The following is a 26,733-nucleotide window of genomic DNA, read 5'->3' on the forward strand; positions in this document are numbered from 1 at the left end:
ACAAGGCTTTGCACAGAAAAGCAAACACTTAAAGATGACCTCTCCAGGTCGGTAGAAGTCTAATATGCTACTGAAGATCAGTGGAGAAATAACTCCAGAAAGAATGAAGAGACTGAGCCAAAGCAAAAACAACACTCAGTTGTGGATGTGACTGGTGATGGAAGTAAAGTCCGATGTTGTAAAGAGCAATATTGCGTAGGAACCTGGAATGTTAGATCCATGAATCAAGGCAAATTGAAAGTGGTCAAACGGGAGATGGCAAGAGTGAACATCAACATTTTAGGAATCTGCGAACTAAAATGGATGGAATGGGTGAATTTAACTCAGATGACCATTATATCCACTACTGTGGGCAAGAATCCCTTAGAAGAAATGGAGTAGCCATCATGGTCAACAAAAGAGTTATAGTTGAAATGCAGTACTTGGATGCAATTGGAAAAACAACAGAATGATCTCTGTTCATTTCCAAGGCAAACCATTCAATATCACAGTAATCCAAGTCTGTGCCCCAACCAGTAATGCTGAAGAAGCTAAAGTTGAATGGTTCTATGAAGACCTACAAGACCTTCTAGAACTAACACCCAAAAAAGATGTCTTTTTCATTATAGGGGACTGGAATGTAAAAGTAGGAAGTCAAGAAATACCTGGCTGCTGCTGCTGCTAAGTCGCTTCAGTCGTGTCCGATTCTCTGCGACCCCATAGACGACAGTTCACCAGGCTCCTCTGTCCCTGGGATTCTCCAGGCAAGAACACTGGAGTGGGTTGCCATTTTCTTCTCCAGGGGATCTTCCCGACCTAATGATCAAATCCAGGTCTCCTGCGAAAGGCAAAGAAGAAAAGGAAAGATATACCCATTTAAATGCAGGGTTCCAAAGAATAGCAAGGAGAGATAAGAAAGCCTTCCTCAGTGGTCAGTGCAAAGAAATAAAGGAAAACAATAGAATAGGAAAGACTAGAGATCTCTTCAAGAAAATTAGAGATACCAAGGGAACATTTCATGCAAAGATGGGCTCAATAAAGGACAGAAATGGTATGGACCTAACAGAAGCAGAGGATATTAAGAAGAGGTGGCAAGAATACACAGAAGAACTACACAAAAAACATCTTCACGACCCAGATAATCACGATGGTGTGATCACTCACCTAGAGCCAGACATCCTGGAGTGAGAAGGCAAGTAGGCCTTAGGAAGCATCACTATGAACAACACTAGTGGAGGTGATGGAATTCCAGCTGAGCTATTTCAAATTCTAAAAGATGATGCTGTGAAAGTGCTGCACTCAGTATGCCAGCAAATTTGGAAAACTCAGCAATGGCCACAGGACTGGAAAAGGTCAGTTTTCATTCCAATCCCAAAGAAAGGCAATGCCAAAAAAAATGCTCAAACTACCACACAATTGCACTCATCTCACACTCTGATAAAATAATGTTCAAAATTCTCCAAGCCAGGCTTCAACAGTACATGAACCATGAGCTTCCAGATATTCAAGCTGGTTTTAGAAAAGGCAGAGGAACCAGAGATCAAATTGCCAACATCCGTTGGATCATCGAAAAAGCAAGAGAGTTCCAGAAAAACATCTACTTTTGCTTTATTGACTATGCCAAAGCCTTTGACTGTGTGGATCACAACAAACTGTGGAAAATTCTGAAAGAGATGGGAATACCAGACCACCTGACCTGCCTCTTGAAAAATCTGTATGCAGGTCAGGAAGCAACAATTAGAACTGGACATGGAACAACAGACTGGTTCCAAATTAGGAAAGAAGTATGTTAAGGCTGTATATTGTCACCCTGCTTATTTAACTTATATGCAGAGTACATCATGAGAAACACTGGGCTGGATGAAGCACAAGCTGGAATGAAGACTGCCAGGAGAAATATCAATAACCTCAGATATGCAGATGACACCCTTATGGCAGAAAGTGAAGAAGAACTAAACAGCCTCTTGATAAAGGTGAAAGAGGAGAGTGAAAAGCTGGCTTAAAACTCAGCATTCAGAAAACAAAGATCATGGCATCTGGTCATCTATATGCCATCTATTCATGGCAAATAGATGCAAAAACAATGGAAACAGTGACAGACTTTGGTGGCTCAGACAGTAAAGCGTCTATCTACAATGCAGGAGACCCGGGTTCAATCCCTGGGTTGGGAAGTTCCCCTGGAGAAGGAAATGGCAATCCACTCCAGGACTATTGCCTGGAAAATCCCACGGACAGAGGAGCCTGGTAGGCTACAGTCAATGGGGTCGCAAAGAGTCGGACACGACTGAGCGACTTCACTTTCACTAAAATTACTACAGATGGTGACTGCAGCCATGAAATGGTATGGGGAGGGAGGAAGGAGGAGGGTTCAGGATGGGGAACACATGTATACCTGTGGCGGATTCATTTTGATATTTGGCAAAACTAATACAATTACGTAAAGTTTAAAAATAAAATTAGAAAAAAAATTAAAAAAAAAATAAATAAAAGACACTTGTTCCTTGGAAGAAAAGTTATGACCAACCTAGACAGCATGCTAAAAAGCAGAGACATTACTTTGCCAACAAAGGTCCATCTAGTCATGGCTATGGTTTTTCCAGTAGTCATGTATGGATGTGAGAGTTGGACTAAAAAGAAAGCTGAGTGCCAAAGAATTGATGCTTTTGAACTGTGGTGTTGGAGAAGACCCTTGAGAGTCCCTTGGACTGCAAGGAGATCCAACCAGGCAATCCTAAAGGAAATCAGTCCTGAATATTCTTTGGAAGGACTGATGCTGAAACTGCAATATTTTGGCCACCTGATGCAAAGCACTGACTCATTGGAAAAGACCCTGATGCTGGGAGAGATTGAAGGTGGGAGGAGAAGGGGACGACAGAGGATGAGATGGTTGGATGGCATCACCAACTCAATGGACAAGAGTCTGCGTAAACTCCGGGAGTTGGTGATGGACAGGGAGGCCTGGCATGCTGCAGTCCATTGGGGTCTCAAAGAGTTGAAGACAACTGAGTGACTAAACTAAACTGAACTGAACTTGCACAGAAAACATACTTAAATCTTCAAAATATTGTTTTGCTTATAACTCTTCTCTGTAACCAAATCCCTACAACACTGACTTCAGAACAACACTGACTCCAAACAGCCCACTGATCTCTAACAGAATGCTACTTCCAAAGTTGCTTAATATTACAAAAAATAATCGATATATCATTTGCTATTTATTAACTCCTTAAGTGTGCCAAGTCCTATAATAAGCACTAAGTACATTACCACATTAAATTCTCACAATCATTCTGAAATGGGCATTAGGATCTTTATTTGACTGAAGAAAGACATTGGAAACCAAGGCAGAGGAGTTCAAGGAACTCTCCCAAAGCCACATACCCAAGGAGCAGCAAGCCTGAAAAGTGCGAACCTATGTTTCTCCGACTCAAAGCATGCGCGTTATCGCCACTATGTTATACTAGAGACAGAGAGATTTGGTGTTCTGTCATCGTGTTCAACTTACTGCCAAGAACCCCAGAATGTATGGGTCTTGCAATGAAGATACTTCCAGTATACTGTTTGTAACTCTCTATTTTCTACACTCCTAATGTATACACATACACATCCTAAAAGTAAGCCATTGTGAAAAAAGAAATTGAGAGAGGATTTTTTGAGACCAACAGATACTGTTAAATGACTACAGACAGCAAAAAGCTCTACATTCTATCACTATTCTCTATGCTGTTAACCTGCAGACAGCCTAAAGACAACTGAGGAACTCAAAGAGAACTACTTGAAAGTTCACAAGGAGCTCACATAAACTTTTGCCCAAAGCAATTACTGACCATTAAACACCGGAAGCATTCACATACACATATATGCATAAAAAATTGAAAAAAATCTATAACGACAATGAAATTTTTATCATACGTTCTTAGCTTCCTTACCCAGAAAACAGACCAAGAGATTCTATTTCAGTTTCACAGCTGCCAGCCCTTTGAAGACTGGGCTGTTCAGAGAATAAACCACACCTGTTGGATTGTTTTGGTCATTCCAATCACCAGCTAATACAGTGATGAAAAGTAACAGTCCTTCTCAGCCTGCCTGAGGTGCTCAACCACGTCGACAGCTTGCCGGAATAATGACATGCTGCTCACACGGAGGCGGCATTGTAAATGCGCTGGTCCCTGGGTTGTAACCCTCCACGGTTCATAGTGAGACACTGATCCATATTTGGTGCTCTGTGGGGAGAAAAATGCCACAAGGATGGCTTTTTAGTATGCAAAGGCATCTTCAAATGTCAGAAAATAAGTGAGCTACACTTTCATCTTTACAGTGTTTTCCCTGAACTGCTATAGAACAGTTAAGGACAGTAAGCCTTAACCTACCCCTACTCTCTTCTCATGGGCTTCCCTAGTGGCTCAGATGGTAAAGAATCCCCGACCAGGAAGACTCCACATGCCACAGAGCAACTCAGCCTGTACACCAGAACCGTTGAGCCTGTGCTCTGCTGCTTCTGGTGCTGCTAAGTCACTTCAGTCGTGTCCGACTCTGTGCGACCACATAGACGGCAGCCCACCAGGCTCCCCCGCGTCCCTGGGATTCCCCAGGCAAGAACACTGGAGTGGGTTGCCATTTCCTTCTCCAATGCATGAAAGTGAAAAGTGAACAGTGAAAGTGAAGTCGCTCAGTCGTGTCCGACTTTTCGAGACCCCATGGACTGCAGCCTACCAGGCTCCTCCGTCCATGGAATTTTCTAGGCAAGAGTACTGGAGTGGGGTGCCATCGCCTTCTCTGGAGCCTGTGCTCTAGAGCCCCGGAATCGCAACTACTGAGCCCACGTGCCGAGATTATTGAAGCCTGAGCGCCCTACAACCTGTGCTCCAAAGCAAGAAAAGCCACTGCAACGGAAGCAGTCCCTGCTGACTGGAACTAGAGAAAAGCCCAACCAGCAACAAAGACCCAGGGCAGCCAATAAATAAATAAAATTACTTTTTAAAAAGCTTTTTTAAGTGTGATTATAAACCCATGATGATGTTATCTTTTTTTTTAAATGTAGATATATGTTCTAACTCTGTCCACTGACAAAGTCCCCAAACAAGGACCAGCCTCTGGCCCCAGATTATCACCACTCAATATCATTTTCTATGAAGAGAAAACTATGCTCCTGGAGAAATGGCTGATTCCAGGGCTGGAAATGGTAAAAGGTGTCTGTAACATACTGTCATATTAAAAACAAATAAATTACTGGAGACAGACGACCATTCAAAAATCCCCAGGGTCAAAGAAGAAAGATTTTCATTAACATGAATCAGATTTTCCTGCAATGAATTAAAATACATCAAGGATATTTAATTCTATGAGTTCACTAAAAATAAAACATTTTGAAAGATGCTAGGTAACTAACACATTATTTTAAATATATGAATATAGTATATGAAGGCAAAAAAATACAGCATTAAGTCCAAGTTACCTACACGAAGTGTAATATAACTAAACGTTTAGTATAACTAGATACTCCCTTTATAAAAATATTTCAGCTTATAAGGGGTGGGGAGGGGGAAAAATTAAAAAAAAATATTTCAGCTTATAAATAAAGGCTAAATGATAAATTAGAGTGTTATCATTTTGTAACTTGTAAAAAGTTAGTAGAATTTAAGGAGAATTGGGCTTCCCCGGTGACTCAGCAGTAAAGAATCCGACTGCCAAGCAAGAGACGCAGGTTCGATCCTTGGGTGGGGAGAATCCCCTGGAGGAGGGGATGGCAACACACGTCAGTATTCTTGCCTGGAAAATTCCACGGACAGAGAAGCCTGGCAGGCTACAGTCCATAGGGCCGCAAAGAATCGGAAACAACTGAAGTGATTGAGCATGCTCCCACACGAGGAGGGTTACTCATGTCTGCTAACCACACCCACAGGTGAAACGAGAAAAGGTGTGTCCCAGGGGTTTGGGACAGGAGAGCCGGTACCCGCTCTACAGTGAAGCAGTGCAGACACAAATCAGACATGGATTTCACCAAGCTTATAGTCCTAGCTAAAGGATAGGTAAAGTACCTGCCGGCCAACGCACAAGATGCAAGAAACAAGGGTTCAAGCCCTGGATCAGGAAGATCCCCTGGAGGAGGAAATGGCAACCAGCTCACGTACAAATTCTGAGATAATCTCATGGACAGAGGAGATTGGAGGGCTACAGTCTGTGGGGTCCCAAAGAATCAGATGCAGCTGAGCACACAGGAATGAATAGTCCTACCTGCCAACTGCTAGAAAATACAGGGGGAAGGGGAACAGTTCAAAATGAACCAAAGGGAAACAGTCAACAAGATCTGTGCTGTGGAAAACCATGTACATCATATAACCTAGTTTTTCAACAGGTAAGCAATACATTACAAGGAAAGAGAGACAGAAAGAGACTGACAGGGACTTCTCCGGCAGTCCAGTGGTTAAGAATTCCCCTTGCAATGCAGGGGATTCAGGTTCAATCCCTGGTCAGGGAAATAAGATCCCACATGCCATGGAGTAACTAAGCCTGCATGCTGCAACCACTGAGCCCACCCACCACAACTAGAGAGTTCCTGTGCCACAGTGAAGGATCCCACATGATCCAACTAAGACCCAACACAGTCAAATGAATAAATAAAAGAAAGAAAGAGAGAGCTTTAAATGAAAAGAGAAAACCTGAACTGGAGTCTTCCTATTTCAGAAAATGGGAACCTCATTCTTCCAGTTCCCAAGGCAAAAGCCTTGGAGTCACTGTTAATCCTCCTCATTCTTCCACCTCCACCTGCAGCCTGTCAGTGACTCCCCTCTGCTCCATGTCCTCAGAATCTGAGCTCCCCTCACCCCATCCCCCACCACTGCTCTGGTCAAAGCCCCTAGGACCCCTCACCTGAATCCAAGGGGAACCTCTAACCAGCCCCCTTTTTTTCACCCTGAACTCTGATGCCTACCATCAAGACAGCAGCCAGGCTGAGAATTTTCAGGTACAAGTCAGATTCTGACACAGCTCAAAGTCTTTACGGGTGTGGCACCTGGCTCACCCACAGGCCAAGTCTAGTTCCTAAAACAGCCCAAGGCCTCAGCACTCTGGCTCCTTCTTGCCACCTGCTAACCTCCCCCTTGCTCCTCAGGCTCTGGCCACCCTGACCTCCCTGAGTTTCTCAAACAGATCAGGCAGCCCATCCTTGGAGACTCGCACTTGCTCTTTCCTGTGTCTAGAGCCATCTTTCCTCAGATCTCCTCGCCCCTCCTTCCCTTGCAGATCTGAGCTCGAGAGTCAACCATTCCTTCATGAGTCCCACCCTCATCACACCTGCTCTCCGTCTACCTGGCCAGTTTTGCCCTGGTAAATTATTTTTTAATTTCTTTATTTTATTTTTGGCTGTGCTGGGTCTCTGTTGCTCTGCGTGGGTCTTCCGTAGTGGCAGCGAGCCGGGGCTACTTTTCCATTGGCTTCTCATTGCAGTGGCTTTTCTTGCTGAGGAGCACGGCTTCAGTAGTTGCGGTGCATGGGCTTTAGTTGCTCCACAGCATGCTGGATCTTCCCAGATCAAGGACTGAACCCATGTCCCCTGCACTGGTAAGCAGACTCTTATCCACTGTAGCACGAAGGAAGTCCTAAATTAGTTTTTGATGTCTGTCTCCCTCCATTAGAAGGAACGAAAACAGGGACTTTTTTCACTGCTACATGCACAGTGCTTAGAATGGTAACTGACACATAGTAGGGCTTCAGAAATGTTAGTTGAATAGAAGCATGAATTGACAAAAATAAATAGAGTACAAATACTTGATCTGTGGACTTTTGAAAATCATTTTGGTTCAAGTTCTGCAGAGACTGTCTTGAGGGACTCTGGACAGACCCTTCCTTCCTAGGAGCTAGAATTTACCTTCATCGATTACAACACTCCTCTCTACCAGAATGCTTTACCAGCTTGCTGTTCTTAAATCATTTAAAACAAGTTCATCTATGGTTACCCTGTAGTCATCTTCTATAGGATAATGATTTTTCCAGTTTTATTTTTGGCCTGATCAGACCTGCCATTCTGGGACTTCCCTGTGGTCCAGTGGTTGGGAGCCCACTTTCCAATGCAGGGGACACAGGTTCAATCCTTGGTCAGGGATGATCCCACATGCCATAGAGCAACTGAGCCCATGCGCTCTGGAGCCCGTGTGCCACAACTAAGACCCAAAGCAGCCAAAAATAAATAGTAATTAAAAAAAAAAAAAAAAAGAACTGCCTTCTTTTAGCTGCTCTGATACAGCAAGAAAAGCTCCAAGATATTTTGGTAATTCACTCACTTTCTGACATGATTCTGAACTAATTGTCATTCAGATCCAGGCCTGCAGGTTTACCTTCACCTAATTAAAAATTCATTAATTGAATTAGGTTGGGATAAGGATAGGGAATAACAAATCTGACTCCATATTAGATCTGTTTCTTTTACTTTAACCTTTGTTTTCTATTGCTTTTGCTACAAGTTAATCACTAAAGGGATGTTGTCTATTTTAAAATTTACATGATGGCCCATCTCTGAGAAGATCCCCATGCCTGAAGGTTAAACTAAAATACCTTTGTACGGCTCAAAGGAAACATCCTGATCTAGCCCACCTGTGAATGGCTGCAGGAAAGAAGAAATTAACACACCTCCTCCCCAGTCAGGCCAAAATCGGGACATTTTTGCAACAACTTTTACAAGTCTTCTTACTTTGCCTCCTCACCTCCCCCTCCATCCAGACCCCAGCAAGACGGTTCTCTAGGACCCTAGCCTGCCATCTTAGAGGACTTTTATTTACTAATAAGCAGTTCTCTGGGTTTCCCCGGTGGCTCAGCAGGTAAAGAATCCACCTGCAATGCAGGTGACACAAGTTCGATCCCTGGTTGAGAAGATCCCTCGCAGGAGGGCATGACAACCCACTCCAGTATTCTTGCCTGGAGAGCCCCATGGACAGAGAAGCCTGGTGGGCTACAGTTCAGAGGGTCACAAACAGTTGGACACGACTGAAGTGACTGAGCACACACGCTCAGAGAGGACCCACTGAGCGCTGGATCAGTTAGGATGTGTTTGGCTTCAAGTAACAGTAAATCCAAATGAAAGGTTTAAACAATAAGGATAGTGCAGGACCTCATGTCATATGAAACTCAGAGGTGGGGAAATTCCCAAGTGCGTTGACAGAGAGACTCACTGATCCCATATTTTAAGCGCAAGAGAAAGCTACTGGAGTATTTTCAAAACATTTTCTAAAGTGTTTGCAACTTTGAAAGTTCTTTCTGGCTGCTGTGCAGACACTGTATGCAGTGGTGGTGTGGGGAGGGTGGCAACAGAGGAAACAATGGTGAGGTTTTTGCCATAATTCAGGGGCAAAGATGGCAGCTCAAGTTTGAGATGCTTATCAAAAATCTCCGTGGATATGTGAAGTAGGCAATTGGATATGAGTGTTCAGAGCTCAGTGGGGAAGACGGGCTGGAGACACAGAGTTGGTTCTGATCAGTACATAGACTGTGTCTAATGCTAGGTAACTGGGTGAGAGCACCTGCAAAGAGGTGGATAGATGGCGAAGGGTACAGGATAGATATCTGGGGCAGACACTTCCAGCTGAAGCAGAGGAAGAGGCCAGCCACAGGGATGGAGTAGGACAATGGTACAAACGGATGAAGACAGAAGAGTCACGGAGCCCAGGCAGAGAACACGTCATAATGAAGGTCTCGTCAGGACTTCCCTGGCCATTCAGTGATTAAGACTCCATGCTCCCAATGCAGGGACATGGGTTCAAGTACTGGTCAGGGAATTAAATCCCACATGCTGCACAACCAAAAATAAAAAATGAAGGTCTGGTCAACTAGGCCAATAGCAATTGAGAAGTAAGATAAAAAAGGACAGAACAATGATGACCAGACTTGACAATGCGTAACCATTGGCGGCCTTGAGAAAAGAAATCCTGGTAGAGAAGTGGGGAGAAAGTATAAGTAGACTGGGTTGAGAACAGAAAAGGATATGAAATGAGTCACGGCAGACCTGTGCTTTCCAATATGGTAGCACTAGCCACATGTGGCTAATTAACTTAAAAATTCACTCCTTGGGGACACTAGCCACATTTCAAATGCTTGACAGCCGCATGAGACTAGTAGCCACCAAATTAGACAGTGCAGAGACAGGGTATTCCCATCATCTCAGACAGTTCTGTTGGACAGCACTGCTCTGACAATAATGTTATGACATGGACATGGACGCACCTGTAGGGTAAATTCCACAGCACTGGCGGCGGGGTTGGGCAAAGACTCACAGGTCTTTGTCTTGAGCAAATGAGTGGAGAGAGTGCATTTCTTGGAATAGAGAAGCTGGGATAACAGGTTGTGGGGAAATCACATGTTCTATCTGGGATGTATTAAGTTTGAGATGGACTTCCCTGAGCGCTCAGCTGGTAAAGAATCCTCCTGCAATGCAGGAGCCACAGGAGACTTGCGTCCTAGCAAATACAACCAGTGAAACCCATGGTGGACTTCTGACCTCTATAACTGTAAGATAATACTTCTTTTTTTTGGCTGCCCCATGCCACATGTGGGATCTAAAATACCAGTCTGATATATAACTCCCTTGCTTAAAATGGTGTTTTCCAATTCCTATAAGACAGCAAATAATTCCCTAACTTGGCCTACAAGGCATCCCTATTTGGGCCTGGCATCCCACTCAAGCCTCTCCTTTAGGATTCCACACCTTCTGCCTCCTTTAGGCCTTTGCATATTCTATTTCCCTATCTGGAACATTCTTCCCACCCGCCACCCTTTATCTTCCCTGGCTGACTCTTACTCCTCCTTCAGGCCCCATCTGGGATGCTATTTCCTCTGGCAAATTTTCCCAGACCCCTAGACCAGTTAGATGCTTCTGCATAGAGAGGCCCTAGATACCCCCTCCTGTGGCACCATCTAATTGACATCTCCACTTCCAGGCACCAAGGGCTCTAGAATACAACTCATCTAGCACAGCACCTGACATGCAGGAATGTTTGAAAGACAGGGGTTAAAAATGAAATAGACACCATTCGAAATGGCTTAAGTGGTTCAGTTAGGATATATGGGAGACTGGAGAGATCCTTAAAAAACTCTCCCAAGTTAGTTTTATTTTATCTTTTTCATATTTATTTGGCAGCGTCAGCTTAGTCACAGCACGCGCGATCTTCGTTGTATCATTGCGGGATCTATCTCTGAGATGCAGGGAATCTCTCGTTGTGGTTCCAGAGCTCCAGAGCCAGAGGGATTCAGTAGCTCCATGGCATTTGGGATCTTTGTTCCCTGACCAGGGATCAAACCCTTGTCCCTTGCATTGCAAGGCGGATTCTTAACCACTAAAGCACCAGGGAAGTTCCCCAAGTCAGTTTTAGTCCCTGGGAACATACTCATTCTCCCTGACACTCAGGCAGAGGGCAGGACCACGTTGCAGTTCCATGCTCAGTTTTGCTGAGTTATTTGAAATAGACTGCCATCTAGTCTTGAACTCTTGTATTTCTACAAGAATCTGTCTTATTTTTCAGAGGTGATCACTTCAGTAACGGCTTCCCTGGTGGCTCAGATTGTAAAGAATCTGCCTGCAATGCGGGAGACCCCAGTTCGATCCCTGGATTGGGAAGATCCCCTGGGGATGGGAATGGCTACCCATTCTAATTTTCTTGCCTGGAGAATTCCATGGACAGAGGAACCCGGGGAGCTATAGTCATGGGGTCGCAAAGAGTCGGACCCGACCAAGCAACTTTCACACACACATACCTCAGTAAATGTTCATGGGAAGTGCTGGGCTTCCTTTCTGTTCATCTTGTAGCAGTGTTTTTCTGCGAGTTGGTCAACTGTTTTATCCTCTTCCTTCCCTTTCCCTTGTAATATCTTTGTATAGATCTTTTTCTGGTTCATTTTTGATAACTCATCTCCCTTGAGGTGTTTTCTGAACCAGCACTTTGCAGAAGGTTCACGTGGAGGAGGGCCCAGGGCTAGTCAAGGCTTTAATGTGTAGTTATTTCTTTTGCATTTTGAAAAATTAAATTGAGAGAATATATGAAATATAAAATGTATATGTAAGATTAAAGAAAGAAAATAGAACAAAGATCAGTGTATCTGGAGCTCAGGTAACAAAATCAGGTGCTATCTCCATCTTTGGGGCCCTTGCAGGGTGCCCACCCTAAAGCAACATAACCCTAAATGTGTGCTTACTAATCCCTGTTATTCTTTATAGATTTTCAGTGTCCTGTTTTATGTCTACACATTATATTAAATAGTATCATATATACTTGGACTTTCAAAGACACAGTTTTATGCTTTATATCATCTTCTGTGATTTTTTTTTTTTTTTGAATGATGTGTCTGTCCTTTTTTGAATGATACCTTCTAACCATTGGAAGGGATAGAACCCATGCCCCTTGAAGGGCAGAATCTTAACCACTGGCCCACCAGGCAAGTCCCTGATATGCTTTTCTTAGTCAACATCATACTTGAGAGATGGCTCCACGTTGGAGGTGGTGGTGAGACTGTTACACTCCCTTCAGAATGGCATTCCACTCTGCTGACTGTACACAACTGATTTCTCCATTCCTCTGTTGAAGGACGTTTGTGTTGTCCCAGGCTCTGCCATGTTATCCATCTAGACTGCCTAGAACAAAATCATCTGGTCCCTGGGACTCCTTTCCAAGAGTCCCACAGGGCTATGCTTCTTGGAGAAGAACTGCTGGGACTTGGGACAGGCCCCAAGTCTGCCCCACCCTGCACACAGGTTTCCAAAGTGACTGTGCTGACAATGCTCCAACCCTCAGAGATGGCTCACTGTTCTATGTCCTTCACATCTTTCATATTTTTGTCATTGTCACCAACAGGGAGTGGACAGTGGGAGACATGGGGGAAACTCTCCACACTCCTTTTCTCCACCAAACTATCTTCTATGTGACTTGAGCGTGTGGTTCCTTATTCGGACCCACTCATTTTTTTCCCTGCAGAGAAGGTGGCTGCATTTCATTCCTGATCTCACGAGAGGTGTCTGCATTTTGCACTGCAGGATGTCCACTCCTTCTGCAGCCCATTCCGTTCCCTCTCCTAGCTCTGTGGATGGCTCCTCTCCTACTTGATTCGTTCAGCACTTCAGTTCTCCCTAGTTTAGTTGAAGACCATATTTGTTCTTATCTGGTTTTGGAAAGAAAAGAAAATGCCAACTTAGAGTCACTATTATTAAATGGAAAGACTCCAAGACACTGTTTTTTGGGTTTTTGCTTTTTTTTTTTGACTATGCTGTGTCTTTGTTGCTGCGCACGGGCTTTCTCTAGTTGCAGTGAGTGAGGGCTACTCTTCATTGCAGTGCACGGGCTTCTCATCATGGTGGCTTCTCTTGTTCCGGAGCCACAGGTTTCAGTAGTCGTGGCGTGTGAAATCTTCCCAGACCAGGGATCCAACCTGTGTCCCCTGCATTGGCAGGTGGATTCGTAACCACTGCACCACCAGAGAAGTCCCTCCAAAACTCTTAAAAGCACCAGTTTCTCAGACCAGTCCTAGGTCCCCTGCACTAGGTACTTCCAGATGAGACCCTGAGTATCTGTATGTTTAAAAATCTCCAGGTGAGATTCCTTGGCAATCTAGTGGTTACGACTCTGTGCTTTCTCTGATGAGGGCATAGGTTCAATCCCTGATTGGGGAACTAAGATCCCACAAGCTGTGTGGCCAAATAATAATAATAAAGTGATGCAAAAAAAAAAAAAAAAATCCCTCCAGGTGATTTAAGTAGAAAGTCACATTCAGAGATTTGACACAGAAAAGACTTTCTACCTAAGTCTTATTCTTCCTATAATTTTTTACTTGAGAACCAGTCATCTTTTACAAGAACTAATCTGTTAAGACATTCCCAAATTTCTTTTTTCCTTTTATATGAAACTTGTCTCTTATTTAATAATTCTTGCTTCTTGATCTGTATTTGGCCTGAGAGATAAACATTCAATCTTATTTACTCAAATGATTAGGCTTCCATTATAAATTAGCTTGTTAATGACTTGGCTTCTTTGTCACATTCGTTTCCTGGCAACAGGGGAGTCTTCCACATGTTGGTTTGCTTACCCAGAGGATGGAATGAAAATTTTTTTAAATTTTATTTATTTTTGGCTGTGCTGGATCTTTGCTGCTGCACGGGCTTTTTTTCCTAGTTGTGGCGATCTGGGGCTACTCTCTTGTGGTCCATGGGCTTCTCTTGTTGCCGAATCCAGGCTCTAGGGCACACGAGGGCTTCAGTAGTTGCAGCTCACGGGTTCTAGAGCACAGGCAGGCTCAACAGCTGTGGCACACGGGCTTAAGTTGCTCTGAGACATGTGGGATCCTCTTGGATCAGGGATTGAACCCGTGTCTCCTGCATTGGCAGGCTGATTCTTTACCACTGAGCCACCAGGAAAGCCTCTGAAATGAAATACTAAAGTCCAGTGGCTGCCTGGCACCATCTTGGTTTCCCATCCTTGTGTACTGGAGAGGCTGGTCCTGTGAACCCGTGGCTGAACTATCTGAGTTTGTGAGAACTGAAATCTCAGCCTGTGTCAGGCATAGGACTAAGTGCTTAACTTTTGGTGTCGCATCAGTTTATCTCTAATTCCTCCTAGAAAGGCAAGAAGTGCCTATCAAAGGAAATACATCCCTAAAGATGTAAACATTTCTTTAAGTATCAATGCCTTCACTTTCTCTGGGCTCAGTTCCTGGAAACAATCACCAGGATCTTTGAATTTCCAGTTACAACAAAACAAATCCTGAAAGTGACTCCAGAGGAGGTAAATTGGAGTTTCCTTTGACTGTTGTTGGCTTTTGGCTTTGTTTCTTATGAAAAACAGTAGTCTCCTGATATCCTCGATGGATCAATCCCAGGACCCCACAAATAACAAAACGTGTAGCGGCTCAAGTTCCTTTTATAAAATGGTGCAGTAAGCCAGCCAGTTGCATCCGAGAGCTCTGCCTCTGAGGATTCACCCAATTGATTACGACTGGTTAAATCTACTAATTCAGGACCCAAGGATATGGAGGGTCAACCATATATACACTTGATTTTTTCTTCTCTGGGATGGACACTCAACTATACACTTACCTATCTTTGCTTCGTATATATATATATTCTACTTTTAAAATTAATTTTATTTCTCTATTCATTCATTTTTGGCCGTGCTGGGTCTTGGTTGTGGTAAGCCAGTGCTACTGTTCATTGCCGTGCGTGAGTTTCTCGTTGTGGTGGCGTATTTTGTTGCGGAACATGGGTTCAGTAGCTGTGGTACATGGGCTTAGTTGCTCAGCGGCATATGGAACCTTTCTGGGCCAGGAACTGAACCTGTGTCACCTACACTGGAAGGTGGATTCTTAACCACTGGACCACCAGGGAAGTCCTACCTTTCTTTCTGATGTAAACCTAGGAGACAGTCAATGGCCCACAACATGAAATGTCACTTAGTAAATACTTGTCTGATTCCAGTTTACACTACTTTGGTCAAGGTGGGATGTATGTTTGTGTAGAGAGAGAGAGAGTGAGCACATATAATATTTTTGAACTGGTAGAAAGGGTATTGCTTGCGTGCTAAGTCGCTTCAGTCGTGTCTGACTCTTTGCCACCCCATGGACTGTGACCCTAAAGGTTCCTCTGTCCATGTAATTCTGCAGGGAAGAATACTGGAGTGGGTTGCCATGCCCTCCTCCAGGGGGTCTTCCCGACCCTGGGATCTCTTAAGTCTTCTGCATTGGCAAGTGGATTCTTTACCACTAGCAATGGTAAAAATAGTAAAATTTACTTTTGCAGCTAGGGTAAATCCCAAGTCTTTTCTCCTCTCATGCTACCCTAGGATGCCAGAGTCAGAAACTGGCACTCCTACTGTGGGAACTACCATTGTCTGGCATTGCCTCCTTCCCTAAAGTCATGTCCACAGGGAGAAGACACCCAGATTAAGGAGGAGCCTCATGATGCTTGGGACAAAACATAGAAATAGTTGTTTGATTTGGTGGGTATTCTTAATAGATGGCCACATTGCCTGTGAACTATGTCAATGTTATTACCTCTCTTTTTATTTTCTTTTTGTCTGCGCCTCGAAGCATGCAGGTTCTTAGTTCCTCAACAAGGGATCAACCCAACATTCACTGTGATGGGAATGTGGAGTCTTAACCACTGGACCACCAGGGAAGTTCCTATCTCTCTTTTTATTCTTTTCTTTCATTTCTATCTGTCTATCAGCTGTCTCCCTCTCTCACTCTCTCTCTTTTTTTTTTCAATACTTATTTGGCTGCACCAACTCTTAGTTGCAGCATGTGGGATCTAGTTCCCTGACCAGGGATCAAACCCAGGCCCCCAGCATTGGGAAAGCAGAGTCTTAGCCACTGGACCACCCTGGAAGTACCTCTCTCTTTTGTATCCTAGAGTTTTTAATCTGTTTATACGAGAACTGAAAAAGAGTAACAGAATTTTGGTTTTCACTTAATAACTCAAGAAGTTGACCTTGAAGGCTAAAAGTACATTTCTGGTCTTATCTGCCCTTGATCATTTTTGTTTCTATTTTCCTTTTTTAATCTCTATTATGTAATACTGTTGATTGTAGAAAATCAGTAAAAATGGAAAAGTTAAGCAGTAGAAAAAAATGGAAGTTGCCTAAAATCACCCAATGCTGAAATTTTCTCATCCTCCTCTGCCTCCTCCTCCTTCGTCTCTGCCTTCTTTTTTTTTTCCTGCATCTTTTTAGTAATATTAATATTAAGGATACCAGACAGGTGCACAGGAATGTAAGCACTGCCTTTTCCTCCCAAACATCACATGGTCCCCTCGAGAGATCACAGAGTAGCTAAGGCCACTCTGTGTTGAACCATCCCCTGTCCAATTTTATGCAGAACTAGAGTAAGGTGAATGTGACAAACCAATGCAAAAAAAAAAAAAAAATCATGATGAGAAAAATATCAACCTTTTAAATAAAAAGAAAATCAGCATTATTGATTTTTTCTTTGGCTTCCAATTTGGCTTAGCATGGGACTGATCCTTCTTTATTTCAAACGTTGATATTTTTATTCATTGTGAAATTTTTGCATTAATTTTTATTTTTTAAAAGGCTATATTAAAATATTATCTGGATTACAGGCATCTGGGGCAGTCCTTTAAATGTTATGTCCACACCTGCCTCACCCTCGTCCGCACCCAATTCAGAAACCTCTATAATGAGATCTACAGCACTGGAGCGCTTGGTCTGAGTTGCCTGCTGGTCTCTGAGTCCCCCATTTTCTGGGACTGTTGTAAAGCATGAAATGAAGAAGACTGAGTAAAGAAGAAAGCAATCCAGAATTCCCCTTGGGTGTTTGGGGTTCCTGTTTGTAACTCGAGGCCCAGTTTTTTTCCCCACTTGAATTATCTAATCTTTTTTCCTAGAGGAGAAACTGATGGACCAAAATGGCACTGAGCAAGGTCAGGAATAATCCTGGAAGCAAGCGGCGTGTTCCCAACCAGTTTGTGGGGATGAACAAGAGGGCTTTCATGGGACTCCCCTGGTGATCCAGTGGTTGAGACTCAGTACTTGCACTACCAAAGCCCAGATCCAATCCTTGGTCAGGGAATTAAGATCTCGCAAGACTTGAGGCACAGTCAAAAAAAGGCTTCTGTGCCACAATCCAGTACCAGTCACTGGGAACCACTTGATGGTCTGCTTTTTTAACCAAAACATTCCTATGGAATAGTCAAATAGCACTGTGATATTTTGGCACCATTTGTCAAGAAAATAGGTGTCAAGCAAAGACATTTACAGCATATAGGTCATTAGCAAGGTATAAAGCAAAAGAAGTGTGTTATGAGATTTGTGAAAGTGAGACCGTCTCCAAATAAGCACCATCTGCTCCCTGGCCCACTGCCTGCCAGGTTCCTGCTCAGTGGAAGGCCAGCCACAAAGATTTTTCAGTTCAGTTCAGTTTAGTTGCTCAGTTGTGTCCGACTCTTTGCGACCCCACGGACCACAGCACATCAGGCCTCCCTGTCCATCACCAACTCCCAGAGTTTACCCAAACTCATGTCCATTGAGTCAGTGATGCCATCTAACCATCTCATCCTCTGTCATCCCCTTCTCCTCCTGCCTTCAATCTTTCCCAACATCAGGGTCTTTTCAAATGAGTCAGCTCTTCACATCAGGTGGCCAAAACATTGCAGTTTCAGCTTCAACATCAGTCCTTCCAATGAACACCCAGGACTGATCTCCTTTAGGATGGACAGGTTGGATCTGCTTGCAGTCCAAGGGACTCTCAAGAGTCTTCTCCAATACCACAGTTCAAAAGCATCAGTTCTTTGGCGCTCAGCTTTCTTTATAGTCCAACTCTCACATCCATACATGACTACTGGAAAAACCATAGCCTTGACTAGACAGACCTTCGTCAGCAGAGTAATGTCTCTGCTTTTTAATATGCTGTCTAGGTTGGTCATAACTTTCTTTCCAAGGAGTAAGTGTCTTTTAATTTCATGGCTGAAGTCACCATCTGCAGTGATTTTGGAGCCCAGAAAAATAAAGTCAGCCACTGTTTCCACTGTTTCCCCATCTATTTGCCATGAAGTGATGGGACCAGATGCCATGATCTTAGTTTTCTGAAATGTTGAGCTTTAAGCCAAATTTTTCACTTTCCTCTTTCACATTCATCAAGGGGCTCTTTTAGCTCCCCTGAGCTTAAAGGCCCCTTTGAGCACCCAAAAGTTCTCTGTGCGGCCACTAGTGGGAGGGAATGAGGTATTCTTGGGCTTTAGTGTACCAAGGCAGAGAAGGCAATGGCACCCCACTCCAGTACTCTTGCCTGGAAAATCCCATGGATGGAGGAGCCTGGTAGGCTGCAGTCCATGAGGTCTCGAAGAGTCGGACATGACTGAGTGACTTCACTTTTACTTTTCACTTTCCTGCATTGGAGAAGGAAATGGCAACCCACTCCAGTGTTCTTGCCTGGAGAATCCCAGGGACGTGGGAGCCTGGTGGGGTTCTAACTGTTGCTTCTTGACCTGCATACAGATTTCTCATGAGGCAAGTCAGGTGGTCTGGTATTCCCATCTCTTTCAGAATTTTCCACAGTTTATTGGGATCCATACAGTCAAAAGCTTTGGCATAGTCAATAAAGCAGAAATAGATGTTTTTCTGGAATTCTCTTGCTTTTTCGATGATCAATGGATGTTGGCAATTTGATCTCTGGTTCCTCTGCCTTTTCTAAATCCAGCTTGAACATCTGGAATTTCACAGTTCACGTACTGTTAAAGCCTCACTTGGAGAATTTTGAGCATTACTTTGCTAACATGTCAGGTAAGTACAATTGTGCAGTAGTTTGAACATCTTTGGCATTGCCTTTCTTTGGGACTGTAATGAAAACTGACCTTTTCTAGTCCTGTGGCCATTGCTGAGTTTTCCAAATTTGCTGGCATATTGAGTGCAGCACTTTCACAGCATCATTTTTTACGATTTGAAATAGCTCAGCTGGAATTCCATCACCTCCACTATCTTTGTTTGTAGTGATTTTTCCTAAGGCCTACTTGACTTTGGACTCCAGGATGTCTGGCTCTAGGTGAGTGATAACACCATTGTGGTTATCTGGGTCATTGAAGATCTTTTTTGTATAGTTTTTCTGTGTATTCTTTCCACCTCTTCTTAATATCTTCTGCTTCTGTTAGGTCCATATCATTTCTGTCCTTTATTGTGTCCATCTTTGCATTAAATGTTCCCTTGGTATCTCTAATTTTCTTGAAGAGATCTCTAGTCTTTCCCATTCTATTGTTTTCCTCTATTTCTTTGCATTGATCACTTAGGAGGGCTTTCCTATCTCTCCTTGCTATTCTTTGGAACTCTGCATTCAGATGGGTATATCTTTCCTTTCTTCCTTTGCCTTTAGCGTCTCTTTTCTCAGCTATTTGTAAGGCCTCCTCAAACAACCATTTTGCCTTTTTGCATTTCTTTTTCTTGGGGATGGTCTTGATCACTGCCTCCTGTACAATGTCATGAACCTCTATCCATAGTTTTTCAGGCACTCTCTCAGTTCTATGTGTGGCCTTCTGTATGTGACTTGACTGTTTGAGGACTTGTGGGTGACTCCCTAGTTAAGGCTGAGGCTCATTCTCAGACACATTTAGAAACTAGAGAACCAGTTTGGGACATCACCCAATGGTTTGTAAAAGACTTCTCCAGTTTCAGGACACTGGCCAGAAGAGCCTTCTTGACTCAGATGTGACTTTTCTGGAAAGATTTTTATGAACATATCTTCTGGGAGTTGGCTCTTGGAGGCCAGCCACGTGGTATTTTCAAGAGTACTCTCTTGCTCTGGCCCTCTGTTCACAATCTGGCCATTTTCCAAGCACTTGCTACATTTCTAGGCAGACATTTCTAAATTCTGGCTCAATTCATGCTGATTCACTCAATGTCTTAAAGAGAGCGGAGCGCCAAGAATAAAATGGTGTTAGGCACAGGCTGCCAGTGCACAACGAGAAACTGGCCCAGGCCATGGATCTTCAAGCAGAACAGCATTTAAGTCACTCAGTCCTTCTTAACATGTTATTTTATTAAAAGCCCTGCCCTCACTATAGCTTAAGGACTAAGCCAGAGTCAGAGGTGTTGAGTTCTTGGGTCATGGGAGTCTTCTGGTACGCCTAGCCCTCTTTTTGCATTTCTGCTGAGTAGTGACAGTCCTCACCCCACTTACTCACATCTGTAATCCCGAGGGTTTTCTGATGATCTCCTTTAGCTGGTGTTTATGCTTCTTTGTCAGCTGTAGGTGTCCTGTGATGGGCTCCTTATCCGATACTTGTTCTGCGTCCCTCACACATTGACACTGCAGAGGGCAGCCACTCAACTTGAGAGCTCCCCAGTTGCTCACTGAGGCCCAGGAATCTGATGCTTCCCAGGGACCCAACACTCTGGCAAGATTAGGAGTGAGTGAAGCTCAGTAAGAGAAACACTGTGGACTGGAGGGGACTGGTGCCTCTTCTGGTTTGTTTCTGGTCCCACCTCTCTGAAGCTGCACCCAGATCACAGAAACAGGTATTTCCATGGTGATGATATGCAACCCTAAACTCTTGTTTCTGCATCATGTCCAGGTCCTCACACCCCCATCCCTAATTCAGTGCTCAGATGTCTATGTGCAATGAGGCAGAATACAAATAAGTGGGGCTACAGAGGTCCTGGGGAAGGAGTGGCCAGGGTGCTTTTGACAGGAGGCAGAGGGCCTCTGGGGTCAGGAACTATGAGGCTATGGTCCAAGGCTGTGTAGCGTCTGAGAGGTCAAGGATTGGGGGTTTAAGGAGACTTGGGATGCCCATGAGAGGGAGTCCAGAGGTGCACGGAGCCATAAAAAGCAGAGATCTAGGACCAGCTAGTGGGGAGGCAAGGTCAGGGAGAGAAAAGCTCATCCTAAGGAAGGCCTTCTCCATTGTAGAGCAGTCCTAGAACAGGCCTCCAGGCCCTGGAGATGTGCGGGCAGACTCCTGATCATTCCTACAAGCAATCTGTCCAGAGGGCTGAGACACTGAGTCCAGTGAGGAAAGAGGCTCTTTGTAAACGTTTTAAATCTTAGTTACGTATCACATAGTTGGAAAAGTCAAATATTTCTCTAAGGCTGTATCACAAAAGATAGTGACTCCCTCCTCCTTTGCCCACTGCCTGCTCTCAGAGGAAATCACTCCCGAGCTGGGCTTTTCCATCCCTGAGCTCTTCCAGGTCACAGTTCATCTCTGAGGTCTTGCCATCTCCCCCTCAGCTCTGTGTCTCCATATTTGTCTCCTGTTTGCAGAGGGGATCCTATCAGCCACTGTCACTCAACACAATATGTGCCTCATGGCAGCAGTCCCTCCTCATCCATTTGTGTTGCCCGGACTTCTTTTTGGGGCTTCCTGGGTGACTTGGTGGTAAAGGATCCGCCTGCCAATGCAGGAGATGCAAGAGATATGAATTTGATCTGAGTCAGGAAGATCCCCTGAAGAAGGACATGGCAACCCACTCCAGCATTCTTGCTTAGGGAACTCTCCTGTAGTGACCTCCAAAGTGATCCTCTGCTGGTTTCTTTTCCTTATCTCATCTTGGAATTGAGTTTCTCCTGGATTAGATCTGCATGGGACATTTGTGTCAGGGGGAATCAGGGCTGTGAGTGTCAGTGCTGTGTTCTAGGCTTGCACAGATTGTGTGGTGATTCAAGTTTTTATACGTAATCGTCTTTCTCATCTTGAAAGAATAAAGGTCACACTATGTAGATGAGAGGTTATAAAGGTAGGGCCTTAAGAGCACTAGGGGGACTTCCCTGGTTGTCCAGGGTTAAAAACTTTGCCTTCCAATGAGGGAGATGTGGGTTCGATTGCTGGTAGGAGAGGTCAGATCCCACATGCCTCTACCCCAAAAAAAAAAAAAACAAAAAACCCAGAATATAAACAACAGAAGCAACATTGTAACAATTCAATAAAGACTTAAAAAAAAAAAAAAAAAGAATACTAGGAAGCAGGGCCAGTGTATTACTAAGGAAGTCTCAGAGGGCAAAGTGGACACACCATCATCTCAGGGATCCTCCATGTACCTGAGCCTGAGCTGCAATTCAAGGAGGCAGACCATTGGTTCCAGATGTGGCCATATCCCTGAGACCCACCCAGAGGTTCACTTTGATCCTCAATTTTAACGATTTCCTTGCTTTTCTTCATAGTCTTGCTCCCTTTGTGCCATATCTCGAAAGGGCTGGCTTCACATGCCCTGACAGTCTCTGTCCATGACCTTCTGCCTGTGTCTTCCTCCCAGAAAATTTAGGATTCTGCCTTAACCAAGAGGTCAGTCTGTCCAGACAAGCCTTTTTTGTGTTGCCTTTCTTATGATCAGACACTAAACTCCAGGGAAAAAAAAAAAACAGTGCTCTCAATGTGGTTTTACCCCCAATCTATCTTGATGCCTCCCGAATAAACAAAAGCCCCAGAAATTTTTGCTCCTTCACTTGCCACCTGTCACAGTAGTCACATGTAAGAGACCCTAGATATAAGAGGCATAGCGTTATCCTTTACATTTAATTAGCTCCACATTTTCTATTAAAGCAACATTAAAGAACTGACCTGCTGACCCATTTATCCAGCCTGCAGGGTAGGAAAAGCTCTAAAATCTAAAAATGAAGTTCAACCTTTTGGAGGTTAATTTTGTATATGCAGAATGTACAGAGTATAAATAAAATGTTTTATTAAAAAAAAAAACTTTTAGCATCTGTACACTTTACAGGGTGACTCAGAAGGTCTGGCTATGTCATGGTGCTGAGGCCTCTGGGAAAGGTCATGTGTGAAGTAGTTCTGTATCAAACCCCTCGAAAGGTTACTTTTCATTCTGATATTGCTGGTTACTGTAATAATTTAACCAGGTCAAGCAGTTATGTCTTCAGCAGATGGCCTCTGCTTTCCTGCCAGGCTTGCCTGAAGACCCATTTTAAGCTAAGAGCCAGAAACTGCATGTCCAACAAAGGATCCTCTCAAAGCCAGGATGGGAAGGACTGGATTGTATACTCAGCAAAGGACACTACAAGAAAGACCCATGGGTACATGATTCTTAGCATCAGCTAATATCACCTGTAAAGCTGTCCCAGGGAACCGAGTGAGAGCTTCTAGAACTCTGAGTTCAGAACAGAAGCAAGTGAATCATGACTGTGTGGCTGGGGCACTGGCCTGTCTGTGTTCCGGGAATCCAGGGAGATGGACACATCGTTGGGTCATGTGTTGGCACTGCCTTGTCTTCAGGGTGCAGGGGCACAGAACCACATCTTCTGGCAAGGGCCCTCACTCTGCCTGATGAACTCCATGAGTAGACGTGCCTGTGCTATGGAGGGGAAGGAAACAAAGACAGGGAGAGCCCAGAGTGCCTACCCCAGCCCCCACCCCACAAGATGACGGATGCCTGGCTCATGCCTGGGAGAGGTCGGCAGCTGCCACTCCTCCAGGATCCTCCTCTGCTTCATTCCTGCCTAAAAGTGGGCCTTGGCATCAAGAAGAAATCCTATAGAGACTTCCCTGGTGATCCAACAGCCAAGACTAAGCTAAGTTCTTCCAATATAGGGAGTACAGGTTCAATCCCTGGTTGGAGAATTAAGGTCCTATGTGCTGGGTGTAGCTCCCCCAAAAATCTCTATGTCTGTGGTGATAGTTACACAACTCTGTAAATATATCAAAGTCACTGAATTGTGCAAGTAAAGCAAGAGAATTATAACTCAATTTTTTAAAATATTAACAAAAAAGAGGAAACCACACATTTTGGCCCTAGAGTGCCCAGCCAGGACAATTCACTTACTTCCAGCCCTCAGCCTGCCCTTTGCCCAGGGCCAGGCAGTAAGGCAAAGAAGACATTTGAGAGTCGGGCTGAAAACCAGTGAGGCGGACCCAGGAGCCAGTTGGGATCTAGGCCAGAGGGCCGGGTGTGTGGAACCTGAGTGACGACTCCTGAGTTCATGACCCAGCTCTGCCACAAGCTGGCTGTGGCCTTGCTGCCTTTCTATAAAATAATGGTGAGACAGCCTCTTTCCCTTGCCTTGTTATGACCCTTCAATGAATTAATATCTTCAAAAAAACTTAGAACAGCCTCATGAGTGCCCATGGTGTTAGCTGTCATTTTCATCCAGAGACCTCAGGGAAGATTGTTCCTTGAACACTGTCCATCTCAGCCCCAACCTGAAGACCAAATGAGATCACAGGCAAGTGCTTCACCCAGGGCCACTTGACCATACAGGAGGGACTCGTGAAGTCACTATGGCACATTTCTGCAGCTTCCCTAAAACAATGGTGTGCCCTTCCCCTTGCAGTCCTGTGCTCCTGCCTCCTGCTGGAGCCCTCTGTGGGCCCCTCCCTGCTGAAGAACCTGACTTTCCTATCTCGGTTTTTGTCTCCAGTTCTTTAGCGCAGGAGCAGGGTGGGCAAGCAAATGGCTGTGGGCAAGCTTCACTCCATATTGTTAGGCCTGAGAGTGAGGTCTGGGCCATAGGATGAAAGTGGGTCCCAGTCCTCATACAGAGAGCTATTAATATTTGCCTGGCACATTGATAAACATTCCCTATAACTGAGGCCTATGTCAGAAGTGCTCCAGTGCTTATCACTGGAGGGTTATAAAACAACAATTTCCCCTACTAACATTTACATTTACTACCCTTTGAAATGGGCTTCCCTGGTGGCTCAGACAGTAAGCCACCTGCAGTGCAAGAGACTCAGGTTCAATCCTTGGGTTGGGAAGATCTCCTGGGGAAGGGAATCCCCACTCCAGTATTCTTGCATGGAGAATTCCATGGACAGAGGAGCCTGGTGGGCTACAGTTCATGGGATTGCAAAGGGTTGGATAAGACAGAACGACTAACACTTTCACTTATGGGCTTTCCGGGTAGCACAGGTGGTAAAGAACCTGCCTCCTAATGCAGAAGATATAAGAGATGGCAACCCACTCCAGTGTTCTTGCCTGGGATTTCCATGGACAGAGGAGCCTGTCAGGCTGTCAGGGGAATATTTATCAACCCTGTCCATAGGTTGCAAAGAGTTGTACACAACTGAAGCGACTTAGTACACATGCACCATTTGAAATAACATTTCAGTGAATATCCTTGCCAATAATAATGATAATTCTCTGTGCATGCCCCCCCCTTTTCTTGGCTGTACTGGGTCTTGGTTGCTGTGCGTGTGTTTTCTCTAGTTGCAGTGTGTGTGCTTCTCATTGCAGCAGCTTCTCTTGTCGCAGAGCACGGGCTCTAGGGCACTTGGGCTTCAGTTGTTGTGGCACAGACAGTCTGTAGTTAGAGCATGCAGGCCCTAGCGCGCAGGCTCAGTAGTCATGGTGCATGGGCTTAGTTGCCTTGAGGCATGTGGAGTTTTCCCAGACCAGGGATTGAACCTATGTCTCCTACATTAGCAGACTCTTAACCACTGGACTACCAGGAAGGCCCTTAAGTGTTTCTTAAAATACGTTTTTACTAATAGAAGTAATGGGTTAGTGTAATAATTTTAACACATACGGCCACAAATTGGCATTCCTGTTTCCTGAGCCCTTACCAAAAACACATTTCATAGTTTTGGGGTTTTTTAAATTTTATTTTTTGGCCACACCAAGAGGCATGTGGGATCTTAGTTCCCCAACCAGGGATTGAATGCACACCCCCTGAATTGGAAGCGCATGGAGTCTTAACCACTGGACTGCAAGGGAAGTCCCCAAACACATTACATAGTCTGTATCTCTATATATCACTGCTAGTTTCATAGATGAAAAATTCTCTGAAGTATAAAAGTTCCTGTAAAAGTATATTGGTTGGTTATTGCCAGAATACTGTGTACAAACAGCCACAAAGTTTCCATGACATAAAAGACTTTGTTCCACATTTATGCACCCATGGGGTGGCTGGACTTCAGCCAACACGGTATGCTCAGGTCTGCTCCCTGGGTCTCTAATTCTCCTGGGACCAATGACAACTCACATACATTCTTCTGCTGCAGAAACAGCATACATCCTGTGTGCTTCAGAAACACAGGAGAAAAAGTCTCTGCTCACATCATAGCCACAAGAGTTTCAAAACAAGTCCCTGCCAAGCCCAGTGTCAAGGGACAGGAAGTCCATGCCTCTCACCATGATGTCATGGTGGCTGATGGTCCTTACTGCAGGAAAGTGAAACATCCAGACTAGTAATTCCACCAGAACTGTGAAGCTGAACACTACCTTACATGCTTATTAGTGGTATTCCTCACTTTGTAGTATTACCTATTTGGGAGTTTCTTGGACTAGGGGGCAGGTTTAGATATAATGATCAGCGAAGGTGAGTCATGCAGAA

At 44.4% G+C, this 26,733-nt stretch overlaps 1 long non-coding RNA gene across 1 annotated transcript in view; it reads right to left on the reverse strand.

The window, feature by feature from the left end:
• Positions 1-644: 644 nt before the first annotated feature.
• The window catches only part of LOC139180443 (uncharacterized), a 30,865-nt gene continuing 4,776 nt past the window's right edge, over positions 645-26,733 (reverse strand). Inside the window, exons 2-3 of the long non-coding RNA XR_011564715.1 lie at positions 3,993-4,202; positions 645-817 (exon numbers count right to left, since the gene is read on the reverse strand). This is a non-coding gene — a long non-coding RNA (uncharacterized lncRNA). The remainder of the gene's footprint in view (positions 818-3,992; positions 4,203-26,733) is intronic.

This window comes from Bos indicus, chromosome 28, assembly GCF_029378745.1.
Source record: "Bos indicus isolate NIAB-ARS_2022 breed Sahiwal x Tharparkar chromosome 28, NIAB-ARS_B.indTharparkar_mat_pri_1.0, whole genome shotgun sequence".
In the NCBI taxonomy this organism is placed as follows: domain Eukaryota; kingdom Metazoa; phylum Chordata; class Mammalia; order Artiodactyla; family Bovidae; genus Bos; species Bos indicus.